Source organism: Cryptomeria japonica, chromosome 10, assembly GCF_030272615.1.
Source record: "Cryptomeria japonica chromosome 10, Sugi_1.0, whole genome shotgun sequence".
NCBI lineage: Eukaryota > Viridiplantae > Streptophyta > Pinopsida > Cupressales > Cupressaceae > Cryptomeria > Cryptomeria japonica.
Genome location: NC_081414.1, coordinates 188,244,712 through 188,260,768, shown reverse-complemented (window position 1 = coordinate 188,260,768; position 16,057 = coordinate 188,244,712).

Below are 16,057 nucleotides of genomic sequence, written 5' to 3'. Positions count from 1 at the left end.
AGAATAGATCCTATTAGGGACCACCCGATTAAGGGATTGACTTTAATGCCTTGTTTGAAGCAATACCCTGTGAGGAGTAACCTTTGTAAAGGATTTAGAATCCAAGCTAATGGATCACCTTGTTAGAGGATTTGAATAACACCAAGCTTGTTAGAGCTTACCCGGTTAGGGGATTTAACTGTTGTAATTGTTAGAAAAAAATAGGAGTTTGTTGATCTGTTTTAATAGCACTTCTCTTGCTTGTTCAAATCCTTTTCATGCTCCTATCTTCCTTTACTCAAATTGTAGATATATCATCTAGTTCGGCAACCACACACTCAACTAAAACTTTGCCAACACTTAAACTAAACAACTCATCGACCTTATAAACAAATCAACTAGGTCGGTAACACAACAAAAACCTAATTCTCTCATAGAGATTACAAACAAGTCGGTTCAAGTATGACCGTTGGATTACATAACAATCTCTACACATCATTCAAGAAAGCCTCGAACGCTCCTTGATCGTCGCTTCATCGAGCTCAGTATCTCATCACGCGCTTTGCATTACATGCAATATGCTTTCTCATTCCCAAGATAAAAAACATTAACTCAACATGCCAAAAACTCTTTGAAACTCTCTTCATACAATATGCATACATGTCATAATCATTACCACTCATCATCAGATCATAAACCAATATAACCAATTCACCAGACTTAATCGGTTAGGGTTTATCAAAACAAACCTACCTACCGATTACAGTTCCTTTCACTTAGCTCTTCCTACCGGTTACAAAACAACATTATCACAATAACATTACCAATTTAATTGACATCAATGACAATATAACATATCATTAATACAATCTTCATGCAAATGCCAACAAGAACATTGCAAAACACCAATTTGAAATCGTCAAAAATACACCGAACTAACGTCTATTTTCTGATGAGGTAGAGCAAACTTTCATTCTCATTTCGATGAAATCAACACGCGTATACAACAACCTTATCGGAAATGTTTGTGGTTCGTCGGGTTCTATATGTCGAAGGTTTGACGATAATAAATGATCGGTATAGCTATGTTGAAAAGCTCATCTTTGACGAAGTTTGTTTATCGATTGAAGATATTTCGATATCTATTTTCGTCGAAATTGTGATGAAACACAACAATTTTATTTTTTTAATATTTCGATCAAAAATTATTCTGGACTCAATGGAAACTGATCCCCTGCAAAATGGAACAAGGTTAGTCTATGATCAAAGAACACAAAACTTACAAAACATTAGTGTTAGTCAATCTAAAACTAATCTATGAAGGCATACCAAAAGAGACACTAAAAAGCATGCTAATGTATCTAATGAACAAAACAAAGATCATGAGGCATCTCCAACTGCCTCTTAGCATGGCTTTAGCTTCTTCTCCCTTGTTCCTCTCCTCTCCAAGTTCCAAAATAGTGTAGCTCTCAGCAGCTTTTTGCACTATGGATGCTTATGGAGGATTGAGATTGTAGTATAGCTCTAAATATGAAATAAAAAGCTAATACTAATGCTAAAATGATGTATTTTAACCAAAATGATAAAATGTTAGATTGCTTATGCTAAATGCTCTCTAAAAATGTCTATAGCCTAAATGCATACAAGTTTTCAGGATCTGGATTATGAAGGAATGAGGCTCTATTTATAGGAAAAATGGAGCAATGGATGGCCAGGATTGAAGGGTTTAATCAAGGGTCAAGCTTGAAAGTTGGGGATCCATGTGCACAATTGGCACAAATGAAATGATGACAAATGTCCACATAGGGTTGGGTTGAAAGAAGAGGTTGGAGGGATTAAAGGCCTGAGAAGACCTCATGTTTATCTAAAGGCTAAGGGTCAAGTCTAAATTAAGATTACCCATTGAATTAAGAGTTAATCCAAGAATAAACCTTTGTGCAAATGATTAAGAGATAATCATGGTCAAAGCATTAAAGGTTTGATGAGACCCTTGGGTTGAGTAGAGGTTGAGTCAAAACAAATGTTTTAACCATGTGGGAGGGTTGAATTAACCATTAATGGTTATTGGAGACTTTGGGGATTAAGTGGTTGAAAGTTGGAAGCCTTCAATGGTTATCAAAGACTTTGAGCCATTTAGTGGTTGAAGGTTGAAAGCCTTTAATGGTTATCAAAGACTTTTAGACTTTGAGAAGTGACTCCATTTTGCTTATGAATGTGACAATATTTAGGGGATGGATTAGGCTAATTAGGAAGGGGTTAGAAGAATCTAGAAGGGGATTAGATTTTTGCAAGTGGATTTGGTGGGTGAGGGAAAATAGGATTTTATTTAAAATAAAAATTCATTTATTCCAATAAATGTGTGCAAGTTGCATTTGTAGGAAAATGCAAGTGGGGTGGGGATAATGATTTAAATAAATGTTTTATTTAATTTATTTAAAAGAGGAAAAGGGAATTTTAATTAAATAAATTGATTTTATTTATTTAATTGAATGGAATTTGATTTAATGAATTAATTAAAATAAATTGAATAATTTATTTAATTAATAGAAGAATGTTTGGGGATGAATTAATTAAATATTAATTTAATTAATTGATGGTTAGTGGATTTTTAATCAAATAAATACGAAATATTCATTTAATTAAAATGGACAAATTTATGTGACTACATTTGCCCCTCTTTGAGACGGTGCGGTTTATCGCGTTGTTTCAAAGAAAGAAAAATAGGTGTGAAGAAATGCCCCATAAAATGTAAATTTAATGGGTGGTATGCCCCCTCGAGAGATGGGCCGAAAATTTTTGAAAAATCGGGCGATCTCTCGAAAAAGAATGAAAATTGGCAGGGTGTTAGAAGAGAAGAAGTTAGGTATACTGGTGAAAAATAGAAGAAATCGGGGGAAACATGGAGAAATGGGGGACTCGGGAAGTTCACGGGGACCACGGCGATGAGCGGGGCGAAGTTACGGTGACGGCGGGGGGTATAAATGGGGTGAAAGGGGTGAAAATAGGATCATTTGTGACCGCGACCAGTTGAACACGAGAGCTCTGATAGTGACATTTGGAGGAGCAAGGAGGAGCGACTATGCCGATTCCGATCACCGAGCATAGATTCGAGCGAGTCCGACGGTTCCAGCGGCCAGACGACTACGGACCAGCGGTACACAAATTCGAAAACTTACTTTGCATGCATTTTTGATATGTTTTTAGCTGAGTCCAAGTCAAGTCAGAGCAAGAGCGCTGGAACTCTGGTTTTGACGCTTTTGCTCCATAAACTAGCGCTATTGTGCCGCAATAGCGCTATTGTGCTGTTGTTTGAGCGCTTTTGCAATGCATTAGCGCTATTGTATGAAAGTTTTAGCGCTTTGGTCTAAGTAGCGCTATTGTATGGTTAATTGAGCGCTATTGATGTTAAATAGCGCTATTGTATAGCTGGTTTAACGCTTTTGTTTTTGTAGCGCTTTTGTATAGCTTTTTGAGCACTTTTGCTAGGGTTGTAGCGTTATTGTGGAAAACTAGCGCTTTTGTAGATAAAATAGCGCTTTTGCTTAAGATAAAGAGATGCCCCAGTGTTTGGACAAAACAAATCTCCAGATGCCAATGATTGATGGATGGCGAGGTGAAGTGGGAGTTGTTTTGAACCATAGCAGCCTGATGAGACTTAGGTCATTTGTTAGGATAAATGTCTGTTGAAGTCTAGGTGGCCATGATTGCTTACCTGTTGAGACCCGAAGATACTTGATCAAAGTATCTGATGATAGTCTAGGTTTAAACTTAAGAAAGTTTGATAACAAAACAACTGATGGTGATTGATGAATGTCTATGTGCAGGAGGATCTGCGCGTGTTGCAGTTACGCGAGCGTCATCCTCCGACACAGGGGTTGCGGGACCGATTGACTCAGACTGAGATAGACTGCATTGCTGCAACTGGTTTGTACGAGATGATGCACATGCCCATGATTCGTATGAATCACGGTTTGATTACAGCATTGGCAGAGCGGTGGCACAGTGAGACATGCACCTTTCATTTGGCACAGGGAGAGATGACTGTGACGTTGGAGGACGTGTGGCGCATCCTTCGGATTCCGATTCGAGGAGAGCTGGTTACCTATGACAGATCCTGGGGGACTCTTTCATGTCAAAGGATTTTTTATGAGGACGTGTATATTGACGATGGCTCGATCGCATGGGAGGATATAGCGGCACTATATGAGCCTCTTCCAGCAGTGTTGTCAGGGATTGTGGGAGGACTTCTGTGTCCAGACAGGCGGGTCACATAGATTGGCAGTGGGATGGGGACAGGTGATAGAGATGATGATGATCGAGGGGACCCGATTTGCATGGGGGCCGTGCGTGTTGGCGCACATGTATCAGGAGCTCCACGAGGTAGTGTACCGAGGGAGGGGTTCTCTAGCAGTAGGCATGACGCTGCTACATGTTTGGGCATGGGAGCACCTACCAGTGACTCGACCAGTGAGTCTCAGATTCCGAGCCGTGGACCAGCCATACATGTTTATGTACAGTGGCATGATGAGTCAGCCCCACTTGGGGAAGTTAGAGTGGTGGCGGCGGGCATTGGATGACTTAGATGCAGTGATATGGCAGCCATACTTGGAGTGTGAGCCATGGGAGGATGATGCAGAGGCACTACCGTATGTGTTTATGACCCGATTCCTCATTGGGAGGACCTCCTATCATGTGGAGAGACAGGTGCCTGGACGAGTGATGAGGCAGTTCGGACGACAGCAGGGACTGCCTAGCGGATCAGGGGAGTATGCACGGGTGATTCGGGAGAGGTATGCATGGGGTCCAGTGCTACCTTATGATCAGGCACTAGCAGAGTTTCGGACACTGCAGGCGAGGCCATGGGACTTACGACCGAGGGTCGTTGATGCAGGGGTGACAGCGGAGTATACACAGTACCGAGCGGCACACCCGATTCGATGGATATCAGACCTGGCAGAGCCGATCCCATCTTTTGAGGATGAGAGAGGACGGGGACGAGGACGGAGAGCAGGAGGTCGAGGAGGAGGAGGAGGAGGAGGAGGAGGAGGTGGAGATGGAGGTGGCGGAGGAGGAGGTGGGTTGGGGATGCCGAGGCAGTGGAGAGGGAGAGGTGGACTACCACTGCAGATATCATAGGGACCTTTGATGCAGGGAGGAGTGCAGCTGAGTGGGAGGGGGATGGAGAGAGAGATCCCGATGGATAGAGGAGAGGGTATTGCTGGAGAGGGTGGTGCAGGGGAGGGACCTATTGGAGAGGGTGATACAGGTGAGGCAGTGATGGACACAGGAGAGGGAGCTACTGGAGATCTGCGGGAGCATATGATAGTTTATTTGCAGACCCGGATAGAGAGATTAGAGGAGGAGGTAGCAGCCAGGGATGTGCAACTATTTGCACGTGAGTCAGAGCTGACGGTGGTGCTGCAGGAGAGAGATACTGCAGTGGAGAGATTGGCGGAGCTGCAGGAGAGAGTCCGAGCTGGAGTAGGAGCACAGGGGCCTTCAGGGGATGTTATGAGGCAGTTTGGGCGAGCACAGGCTGAGATAGAGTATTGGCGAGGTTTATATGAGCAGGTGGTGCCACTCAGTCAACGAGCTCTCAGTTATACCCAGATGTGGCATACGAGATAAGAGCGATCACAGAGGATGCAGAGCAGTGGGGGAGTGATGGGTCCTTTGAGGCGGGAGAGATCAGGAGATGTAGGAGGGAGTGGGGGTTCGATGAGGCCTCCACGGAGAGATGGATCAGGTGGTGCAGGCACCAGTGGTGGAGCAGGGGGAGGTATTGGGACAACATCTAGCCAGAGCGGCATTTGAGAGAGCATTCATGCCTATATGTATTTGTATCATTGTTTATTTATAGACTGTATCTTGGATGGCTAGTGGTAGCCGATTTTGTAGACTTCATTGTACTCTGATATATGAGATGAGATATATGAGGAGATCCCATATTTTGATGATATGCATTTGATTATGGATGGATGGTTTATGCATGATGATGAGTTTATTGCTTTAGATAGATATGAGATGTTTCTTTTATGCATGTTTTTATGATGATTTATGATGTTGGATACTGACATATGAAATGCAGGTTTATATATGATTGGTTTGTTTTTTATTTTTGATGTAATGCTTTATGTATGTAATGCCATGATGATATATGCTTATGCTTTGATGCGTGAACAGGATTTTGGTGTTTTCCTATTGCGATGTAATGATGAGATAATGTTAATGCAATGTTTGGAATGAATGATATTATGTATGAATATGCATCTAGATGTGTTTAGATGAATGTAATATGGATAAACAAAATGTAAAGTATACATGCGTATATGATAATGCCTAAATGAATGCATATGTAAAATGGATATATGAAATGGTATGAACCAATGTTTTGTAAACAAATGGACGTATGAATCTAAAATGCTTTAAATATGAAAGTGTGATGAGACTATTACTAATATTTGTAATAACTGCACCTTAATGCAATTAAAAAGAGGATAATGAATGCGATGTGAAATGAATCCTAAAATGAGCATAAGAAAATACTTTAATAACTGGATGAATAAATGCAATGTTTTAATTATGAATGTATGCAATGATAAATGATAAGGGATAATGAAATGATGATGGATAATTGACATGATATGAATGTTTAGTAAAGGACTAAATATAGTCAAAGACAATTTAATCCCACGAATAAAGCGACCTATTTATGAATAATGCAATGATGCAAAATGATTCATGAAAACGAATGTCAAGAAAACGAACTTTATAGTTAAAAAAATGTTTAATGCAAGATGCAACTAAATATTTAATGCAAGATGCAACTAAATGTTTAATGCAAGATGCAACTAAATGTTTAATGCAAGATGCAAAATATTTAATGCAAGATGCAACTAAATGTTTAATGCAAGATGCAACTAAATGTGAGTATGATATGATCATGAGGAATGCAAGGTTTGTAAGACTTTGCATGATGCATTGGATGATGTATCAGAGTACTCGGTCGTGATTGTATCCAAGACCAGTTTTGAATGGTCACTTTTGCATATAAAACCTACATATGAATGAGCGAACGGATGGGTGATATGCAACGGAATGCAATATATAAACAGATGAGATGAAATGACGATCCATAGTGCTCTATTTTCATCATTGAGCTTTAAAATGTTGGAAGAGAATACAAGCATCTTGACATAATGATTCAAGATGACCTGAGTATTTCTTTCATGGATTTTAATATAGCAAGTTAATACAAACAACTTGATATAATGGATCAAGTTGACCTGAGTATTGCTTGCGGAACAGACAAGGATTATCTCCTTTCGTGCATGACTTGGATCGTCCTCCTTGATTTTAGGCTGATCAGATCCTGAGACAAGTGCATACCGTACTAAGAAATAAAACCTTTATCCATTTTGGATGAGGTAGGAGGAACCAAAGGAAGAGCATTGTACCTATAACCAAACAGTATATACATAAAGAATAAAGAATAAGGATCCTTGGTAATGGTTCATGCCCATATGGTCGAGGTATACACTGTAGTCAGCAAGCCGTAATGATCTATGACTGCATTTTGCATAAGATCACGTAGCTTAGTGAACTTCCCACGTAGACACCATTAGTACATGCCCCAGAACTTCATTGGAAATAATGTGCAAACGAAACAAAACAATGTTGAAAAGATCCCGATACAGATAAACAAATGATTGTACTCACAAATCAACCAAGTATTTTGATAGCTTAACATAATTTTCTTGTCAAAGAAAACGTCATCTTGTCTTTGTTTTTGATAAGGAAGGATGCATCCTTGTTTTAAAGACAGTTTGGATTGTGGATGTTGATTGTGTGGTTGATTGGTAAATGGTCATTGTGTGAGTAGTTTGTCAATGTTTGTTTTTGGTATCTGCATGGATGAGTATGTACAAGGTGTTGCCATGTTTTTGTTGGATTTTTCAATGGTTTGTCGATGTTTTTTGGATTTTGAATTGTTTTGAATGTTGTTGGTATTTTTGTGTTGTTTTGAATGTTTTTGGTATTTTGTTGAGACATTTTCCAATGTTTTTGGTATTTTTGATGATTGCCTGAATGAAGAGCGTAATGACACATAAGACAATGTAGAATCCACTTCCATTAATAGGCTAAGGGTATTGCCCCCAGTTTTTAGACCTGACTATGAAAAGGTGGGATACTAGACGCATGGAGTATTTTCTTAATGACAGATGAATAACAAGCCATGGCTTTGGATGGATGGATGTATGTATGAAGTAAATGTGATCGCAACAAGTCTGAAAGACAATGGAGCCATAGCCTTTACGAGTGGCGCCTGTTTTGCCAGGTTTTCACCATCGCACTTACCCAAGGTGCCACCGAAGTGGTTGTTCACCGTTTGGATGCATGATTTTTCTTTACTTTTTTGAATGTTTTTGTATTTTCTTCAGGACATTTTGCTGAATGTTTTTGGTATTTTCTGGTATGCAGGGGAGCCTGATGCTTTGTACAGCTTTATGTGTAAAACCGTTTGAGGTGCATGCTATTGATTGGATCTGCAAGCAGTTCTCCTTCTGATGTAGCCAACTGATATGTCCCGGACTTGAACACAGCAGTGACAACATATGGGCCCAGCCAGTTTGATTCAAACTTGCCTTGATGTTCTCGGTTTGGTTGGTTGTGAGGATTTTCTCGAAGAACAAGATCACCTACCTCAAATGTACGAGATCTAACTCGATGATTGTAGCTTCTGCTCATGCGCTGCTGATAGGCTTTGAGATGGTTGTATGCAGCTTGTCGCTTCTCATCAAGTAACTCTAAGTCCTGAAGACGAGATACTTTGTATGCTTCATCATCGATGAGATTATGCAAGGAAACCCGTAATGATGGTATCTCAACCTCAATAGGTAAGATAGCTTCTGCACCATAGACCAACGAATAAGGAGTTGTGCCTGTAGGGGTTCGAATGCTAGTTCGATATGCCCATAATGCTGGATTCAGTTGAGCATGCCAATCACGACCGGCATCATTGACTGTCTTCTTTAGGATCCTCAATATGTTTTTATTGGATGCTTCAGCCTGACCATTGCCTTGTGGGTAATAGGGAGTGGAAAAGCGGTGTTGGATATGAAATTTCTCACAAAGTTCACGGACATCCTGATTTTTGAAAGGGAGACCATTATCTGTGATGATGGACATGGGTACACCATACCGGCAGATGATGTAGTTGAGGATGAATGAGGCGATCTGCTTGTCGGTGACTTGGGTAAGTGGAACAGCTTCGATCCACTTTGTGAAATATTCGGTGGCGGTAATAATGAATTTATGGCCATTGGATGAAGATGGATGAATTTTACCCACAAGGTCAAGGCCCCATTGACAGAAAGGCCATGGTGTTGTGATTGGTTGCAGTTCTTGAGCTGGTGCATGTATTAGGTCGCCATGAACTTGACATTTCTTGCATTTCCTGACAAAGTAGTAGGAATCCTTTTCCATAGATGGCCAATAGTATCTAGCTCGCATGATCTTCTTGGCTAGTGATGGACCACTTGAGTGAGTCCCGCAAATTCCTTCATGTACCTCTTCTAAGGCCTTTGTTATCTCATCTTGTTCCAGACATCGAAGGAGAGTACCATCAAGACCGCGTCGGTATAGGGTTTTGGCAATAATGGTATATCAAGTAGTTTGGCGAATGAAGGTTTTACATTGGTTATTCGATTGGTTGGGAGGAAGGGTGTGATCGTGGAGATAGGTGTAGAACTCACCGTACCATGGGGATTCAGAACCGACAAGGCGACATATCATTTTGGATTTGGGGATATCATAAGCGGGGATCCAAAGCTGTTCTACCAAGAACTCATAGCGTGTTGAATTTTGTGGAAGATCTAGGGGAGATACGATGGTAGCCATAGCGTCAGTAGCTCGATTCTGATCTCTTGGTATCTGCTCAAAAGTGATAGTAGTAAATGATGTCTTTAGAGTGTCCACCATTTGCTTATATGGCATGAGTTTATCATCCTTGGTCTGATATTCATCTATTGCTTGTCGAATGACTAGTTGGGAATCGCCATATACTTGTAGTTCTTGTAATTTCCATTGTATGGCTAACTTGAGTCCTGTGATCAAGGCCTCATACTCTGCTATATTGTTTGTGCACGGAAATGTGAGCCTGTAAGACTTCGGGATGCTATCACCTTGAGGTGTGATAAACAGAATGCCTGCCCCCGAGCCATGCCTAGTGTATGAACCATCAAAATATAGTTTCCATGGTTGTGCTGTTGTGATCATGAATATCTCCTCATCTGGAAAATTGGAAATAAGAGGATGATCGCCTGTGAGTGGTGCATCGGCCAACTGATCTGCAATAACTTGACCTTTGATAGCTTTACGCTCTACGTACTCAATGTCAAATTCACTTAGAATCATCACCCATTTGGCCAAGCGGCCTGTCAATGCTGCTTTGCTGAGTAAATACTTGAGTGGATCAATCTTTGCGATGAGTTGTAACTTGTGCGTCAACAGATAGTGCCTCAGTTTAGTGGCTGCTAAGATTACTGCTAGGCAAGCTCGCTCAATAGGTGTGTAATTGAGTTCATAGCCCACTAGTGTGCGAGAGATGTAGTATACAGCACACTCTTTGCCTTCTGCATTATATTGTGCCAGTAGTACACCTAATGTTGTACTTGTCACTGAGATATAAAGTAACAACGGTCTACTTGGATCTGGTGGCATCAACAATGGTGGATTCATGAGATAGTCTTTAAGTGCCTGAAATGCTTGTTGGCATTTGTCATCCCACTGAAAGCGGATGTTCTTGTGTAGCAGGTGTGTGAATGGGTGACACTTATCAGCCAATTGTGCAATGAATCTTCGGATGGATTGAAGCCACCCTTGTAATGTCCTTAGCTGACTGATATTCTTTGGAGGTGGCATGTCCATGATAGCTTTTACCTTTGCTGGATCGACCTCAATGCCTTTGCTTGAGACAATGTATCCTAGAAGCTTCCCGGAAGTTACTCCAAAGACACATTTCTTTGGGTTGAGTTGAACATGGTATTGTTCCAGTCTATCAAAGATTTTATCTAAGATGTGGAGATGCCCTTCTCTAGTGAGTGATTTTGCTAGTAAGTCATCAACATAATCTTCCATCATGGTATGCATCATGTCATGGAAGATGGTGGTCATTGCTCTCTGATAGGTTGCTCCTGCATTCTTGAGACCGAAAGGCATTACATTCCAGCAATATGTGCCCCATGGACATGTGAAGGCTGTCTTATGTTGGTCCTCTGGTGCGATATTTATTTGATTGTATCCTGAAAAGCCATCCATGAGTGAAAGCATGGCATGTCCCGCTGTTAGATCCACTATGATGTCGATATTTGGTAGGTGGAAATCATCCTTAGGACAAGCCTTATTTAGATCTCTGAAGTCGGTACAAATGCGAATGCCCCCTTTTGGTTTGCCAACTGGCATGATGTTGGAGATCCATTCTGCATAATCAATTGGTCTAATGAAACCAACATCTAGGAGTTTCTTGAGTTCTGTTTTGACTAGCACTGCAATCTGAGGATGCATCTTACGAAGCTTCTGCTTGACAGGTTTGGCTCCTTCTGCTACTGTGAGGTGATGCATGACTAAATCAAGATCAAGCCCCGGCATGTCGGCATATGACCATGCAAAGTTGATCTGACGCCGCTGGAAGAACTCTATAAATTTAGGTTGTTCCTCTGAAGTGAGAAGAGATGCCAGATGTATGATATGAGGATTTTTAGGAGTCCCCACATTGTATTCTTTGGTCTCCTCAATGAGAATCGTTGATCGTTCCTGTTGTACATTAGCAGGGAGAATGTCAAACCCTTCATCCTCAGGCGCCTCAGAGAGGTTTTCACCGTTGGATACGCTCTTTCTTTTTACTTTTGTTGGATCAAACAGTGCCACAGTGTGGTTTTCACTGAAAGATCCATGTTTTATTGTTATATTTTTGCAGTTGAAAGGTTTGGCATCCGCCCCGAAGTATGTTGCGCTATTAAGTGCAATGGCGAATCCAGCTTTGTGATCCCCGCTTGGTAGATTATCCCGTAATTCCAAAAATTCAATGATAGCCTCATCGTTCTAGAAGAGGTCAAGACATGGGGGATTTGATTGGTTCCATTCGATGAGTTCAGGGTGGATAATGGGCATTACTTCATCGATTAGGTTAAGTTCGTTAGAGGTATCAATGAGGGTTAGGACAGTGTGGTGAAGGTCATTGATGGTACTCTCCTTGTCAGAATCAGGCGTAGGATGAGACGTAGGGTCTGTGGAAGATGTTTCCAGCTCAGGTACCCAAGTGGTCTTTATCTGTGCTTCTCCATAAACAGGGATGTCTTTGCGTGGGGGAGGTGGTGATGTGTCTTCCTCATCTGAAGTGTTAAGCTGTACTGAATCAAATTCCCACTCATGTGAGTCGGTCTCTGAATCACTTTCTAGCATCCGATTACTATACCATACTGGGATGTCTTTGGAGTTAAACACGGCAGGTGTGATTGGTTTATGTATCTTTGTAGTGATCGGTGCTGCAGGAACCGTGATGGGATTTAAAGGATTTGTCACTGGAAGTATCGGCAGTGTTGATTTAGTGACTTCTGTTGGAATGACTGGTGCCATAGATGCTGCTGCGGGTTCTGATATAGTTGCTACTGCTATTGGTGTTATTGATGGGATTACTGGTTCGTTTGGTGGGATGATTGGTATTGTAGATGGTTGTGGTGGGTTTGTGAGCCTCGATGGGGCAGTGGGGATAGTGTTTGATGGTTCTTTGATTATGAAAGGTGTCCTCTTTGCAGTAGGCGGGCAAAATGGTTTGCTAGGTTTTCCTTTGAATCTGAGTTTAGGAAGGATCTCTTTTTCAAAACCTAGGCCTGTATTACCTTTGGGCTTGAATTCTGGTAGCAGAGGTTCATGTCATCCTTGTTTGCAGTATCCCAAAGCACTCTGACCATCATATCCCATTCTTTGCATAATGAGGAGGCCTTTGCCATATTGTTTCGTAGGAAGTGTAACTTGCGGTTTGTTAGTGGTGATGGGATCTTTATAGATCCAGTCTGTTAGGTCCTCATCTTGTGTTTCTTCCTCTTGACTCTTTCCAAGGATGAAAGGCATCAAGGCACATGCTGGCGTGATTAGTGGTTGCTGGAGTAACTGCTGTGGTTTACCATGTGTTCTAGGAGAAGTGGGCATTTGTCCCACACAAAAGAGCTGACTCAAGTTGTATTCTCCAGGACCTTCCTCTGCGATCTTTATCTTAAGCTTTTCTTGCTTGGGTATAGTGGTGTTAGAACTGGCAAGAGAGGTGGGACTTACATATGATGTGGAGGAAATGGCTTCCCTATTATTAGGAACAGTAATTTTTGGTTGATGGCTAATATTATGGCAAAATGCAAAGGGATTTGCATCGCCCAGGATTGTGATCTCTGCACCATTATGTGGGAACTTGATACATTGATGGTAGGTAGATGGCACAGCTTGCATGGCATGTATCCAAGGTCTCCCTAATAATAGATTATATGGCAGAGGAAGGTCCAGAACCTGACAGATGATGTGCTTTACCACAGGGCCCACTCGGATTGGTAGTACCACAGCTCCTTTGGATGAACGCTCTGCATCATCATAGGCCTTGATGGTGATCTTCTTGCGAGGATCCACTGATTCTATTGCATATCCCAATGCTGTGACCAACTGTAGTGTACAAATGTTTAGGCCTGCTCCATTATCGATCAAGACTCGCTTGATCCTATGTTGGTTAATAAATCCTTTGATGTGGAGTGAGGCGTTATGAGGTTGCTGGAAGGAAGAGTTGTCACTTTCAGAAAAAGTGAGACAAGGTGATGACTTTAAACTTCCAACCATTGCTTGAAATTGGTCTGTATTCAAGTTTGCAGGGACTGACGCCTTTTGGAGTGCTTGATCCAAGATAGTTTTATGAGACGGTGATAGGCGCAAAAGCTCTAAAATGGATATAAGCACAGGGGTTTTGTCTAATTGTTCCACAAGTTTGTACTGCTTTGGGACGAAGTTGGTGCCCTATGGAGCTGCCTTGATGGTGACCTTGCCACGACGTGTAACAACATTGCAATTTGAGGTGGGATTTTTGAAGGTTATGGTTGCAACTTGTTCACTGGCATCATACGGATGATTTACAGTGTAGTTATACGCAGCCTGCATATAATCAGTGGTATCAGTGCCTCGCCGGGAAGTGGAAGGACCCCTTTGATCTTGTGATGGAAGTGGATTCTTGAACATCTGATGATCATTATTGGTTGTTTTTGGGTCATGTCCTTCAATTTCAATTTCTCCTTGGTCAATAAGATCCTGAATGAGATCTTTCAATTGGTGACAATTACTTGTCTTGTGTCCTCTTCCTTGATGGAACTCACAATGTTCAGTATCTCTCCACCATGCCGGTTTGACTTGAGGCTCATAGTTTGATAGCTTAGGTAGAGTGACCAAATTCTGAGAAATGAGTTGTCGCAACACTGTTTCAATGGGTTCCCCTAAGGGAGTATATGTGCGTTTTTGTTTTTGCTGACGAGGTCTAGGTTCATCATGAGATGTGATGTGACCTTGATTAGGAGGAACATTTGTGTTATTCTGAGGTGGAGGATTTTGTCCTGCAAACCGAACCACAGGTTGTGCATTTTGGATAGTTCGAGCATCCACAACCCCATCGTTGACGATATTCTTATTCTTGTTCCAGAAGTTTGGTTTGTCACTATTGAAGCGTGGGCGAGGACCATCTTTTGGTTCATTAAAGATTTTGATGAGTCCTTTTTTGATGAGTGCCCTTTCACATTTCAAACCCTTGTTGATCATATCATTAAATGAGTCTGTGTCTTTGACATCCAGGTGAAATTCCATTTCTTCGTTTAAGTTGGAAATGAAAATTTCCACTAGTTCTCGTTCAGGTAACTGAAGAGAACGTCTGCTAGACATTTGGCGCCATCGTTGCAGGAATACTGAGAATAATTCACCTGGTTTTTGTTTGGTGTTGCATAGATCAGCCATGGTGATGTCACGTTCAATATTATAAGAGTAATGAGATAGGAACTTCTGGATGAGTTCCTCAAATGTTCTAATGCCACCTAGTAGTCGGGAAAACCATGATGTGGTTGTTCCTCCCAAGCTTTGGGGAAAAAGGCGCATTAGGTATGTGTCTTCATATGCCACTTCAAGGCAAGTAGAATGAAATTCTCGGACATGATCATGGGGATCTCCCTTTCCTCTATATTTTTCGAATTTTGGTGTTTCGAACCCGCGTGGAAAGGGTGGCATATAAAGATTCCTATCAAATGGATAGGGACAGATGTCGTTAAGTGAGAATTGATTGGTCTTAACACCACTATGAAGTTGTTGGGCAAGATTCTCGACTTGTTGCCGCAACATCTCCATTTCATTTGGAGGAGGAGGTGGTGAGTTACCTCGAGGAATGTTATATCTGGTGTGATTTCTACCTCTTTCCTCCTCATGGTGACTTTGTCTTTCTGATGCTTGTCTTAATTGGGCAAGATCAAAGTCAGAAGGGAGTTTGGCTGCTTCTTGAGCGAGTCTTAAGAAGTGAGCATCTGCATTGCTCCTGAGTATTTCATCAAACAATCTGTTAAAGTGAGGGTTATGCTGAACCCTTTCGATTGTTGAAGGAGTGGGAGTACTTGGATTTTCATCATTTATATTTCCTCCAAGTGCTTCTTGAAATTCATTGAGATTTTCATCTTCTTCTTCCTCAATTTCTATTTCTCGTTGCCTTGACCGTATCGAGTTTGAGCCATTTTGTTTACAAGTTTTTGTTGAAGTTGATCAAAGATGATGATGAGTTGTTGATGAAATGAAAGATTGATGATTGGTGATTTGTGTTGTATGTGGATCTCTAGCACTTTAAGGTAGATGTAACCGAAATTCCTTCTTTGAATTGCTTGTTTGTTTTGATAAGATTTGATGTGATAAGGTGCAGAGAAATCTGAGATGTGTTACAAATTTAACTACCTAGTAATGAGAGGATTCACTCATGAACTAGTTTTAACTTGCGTAGATGTGTCTCTTAGGATGAGCTTAT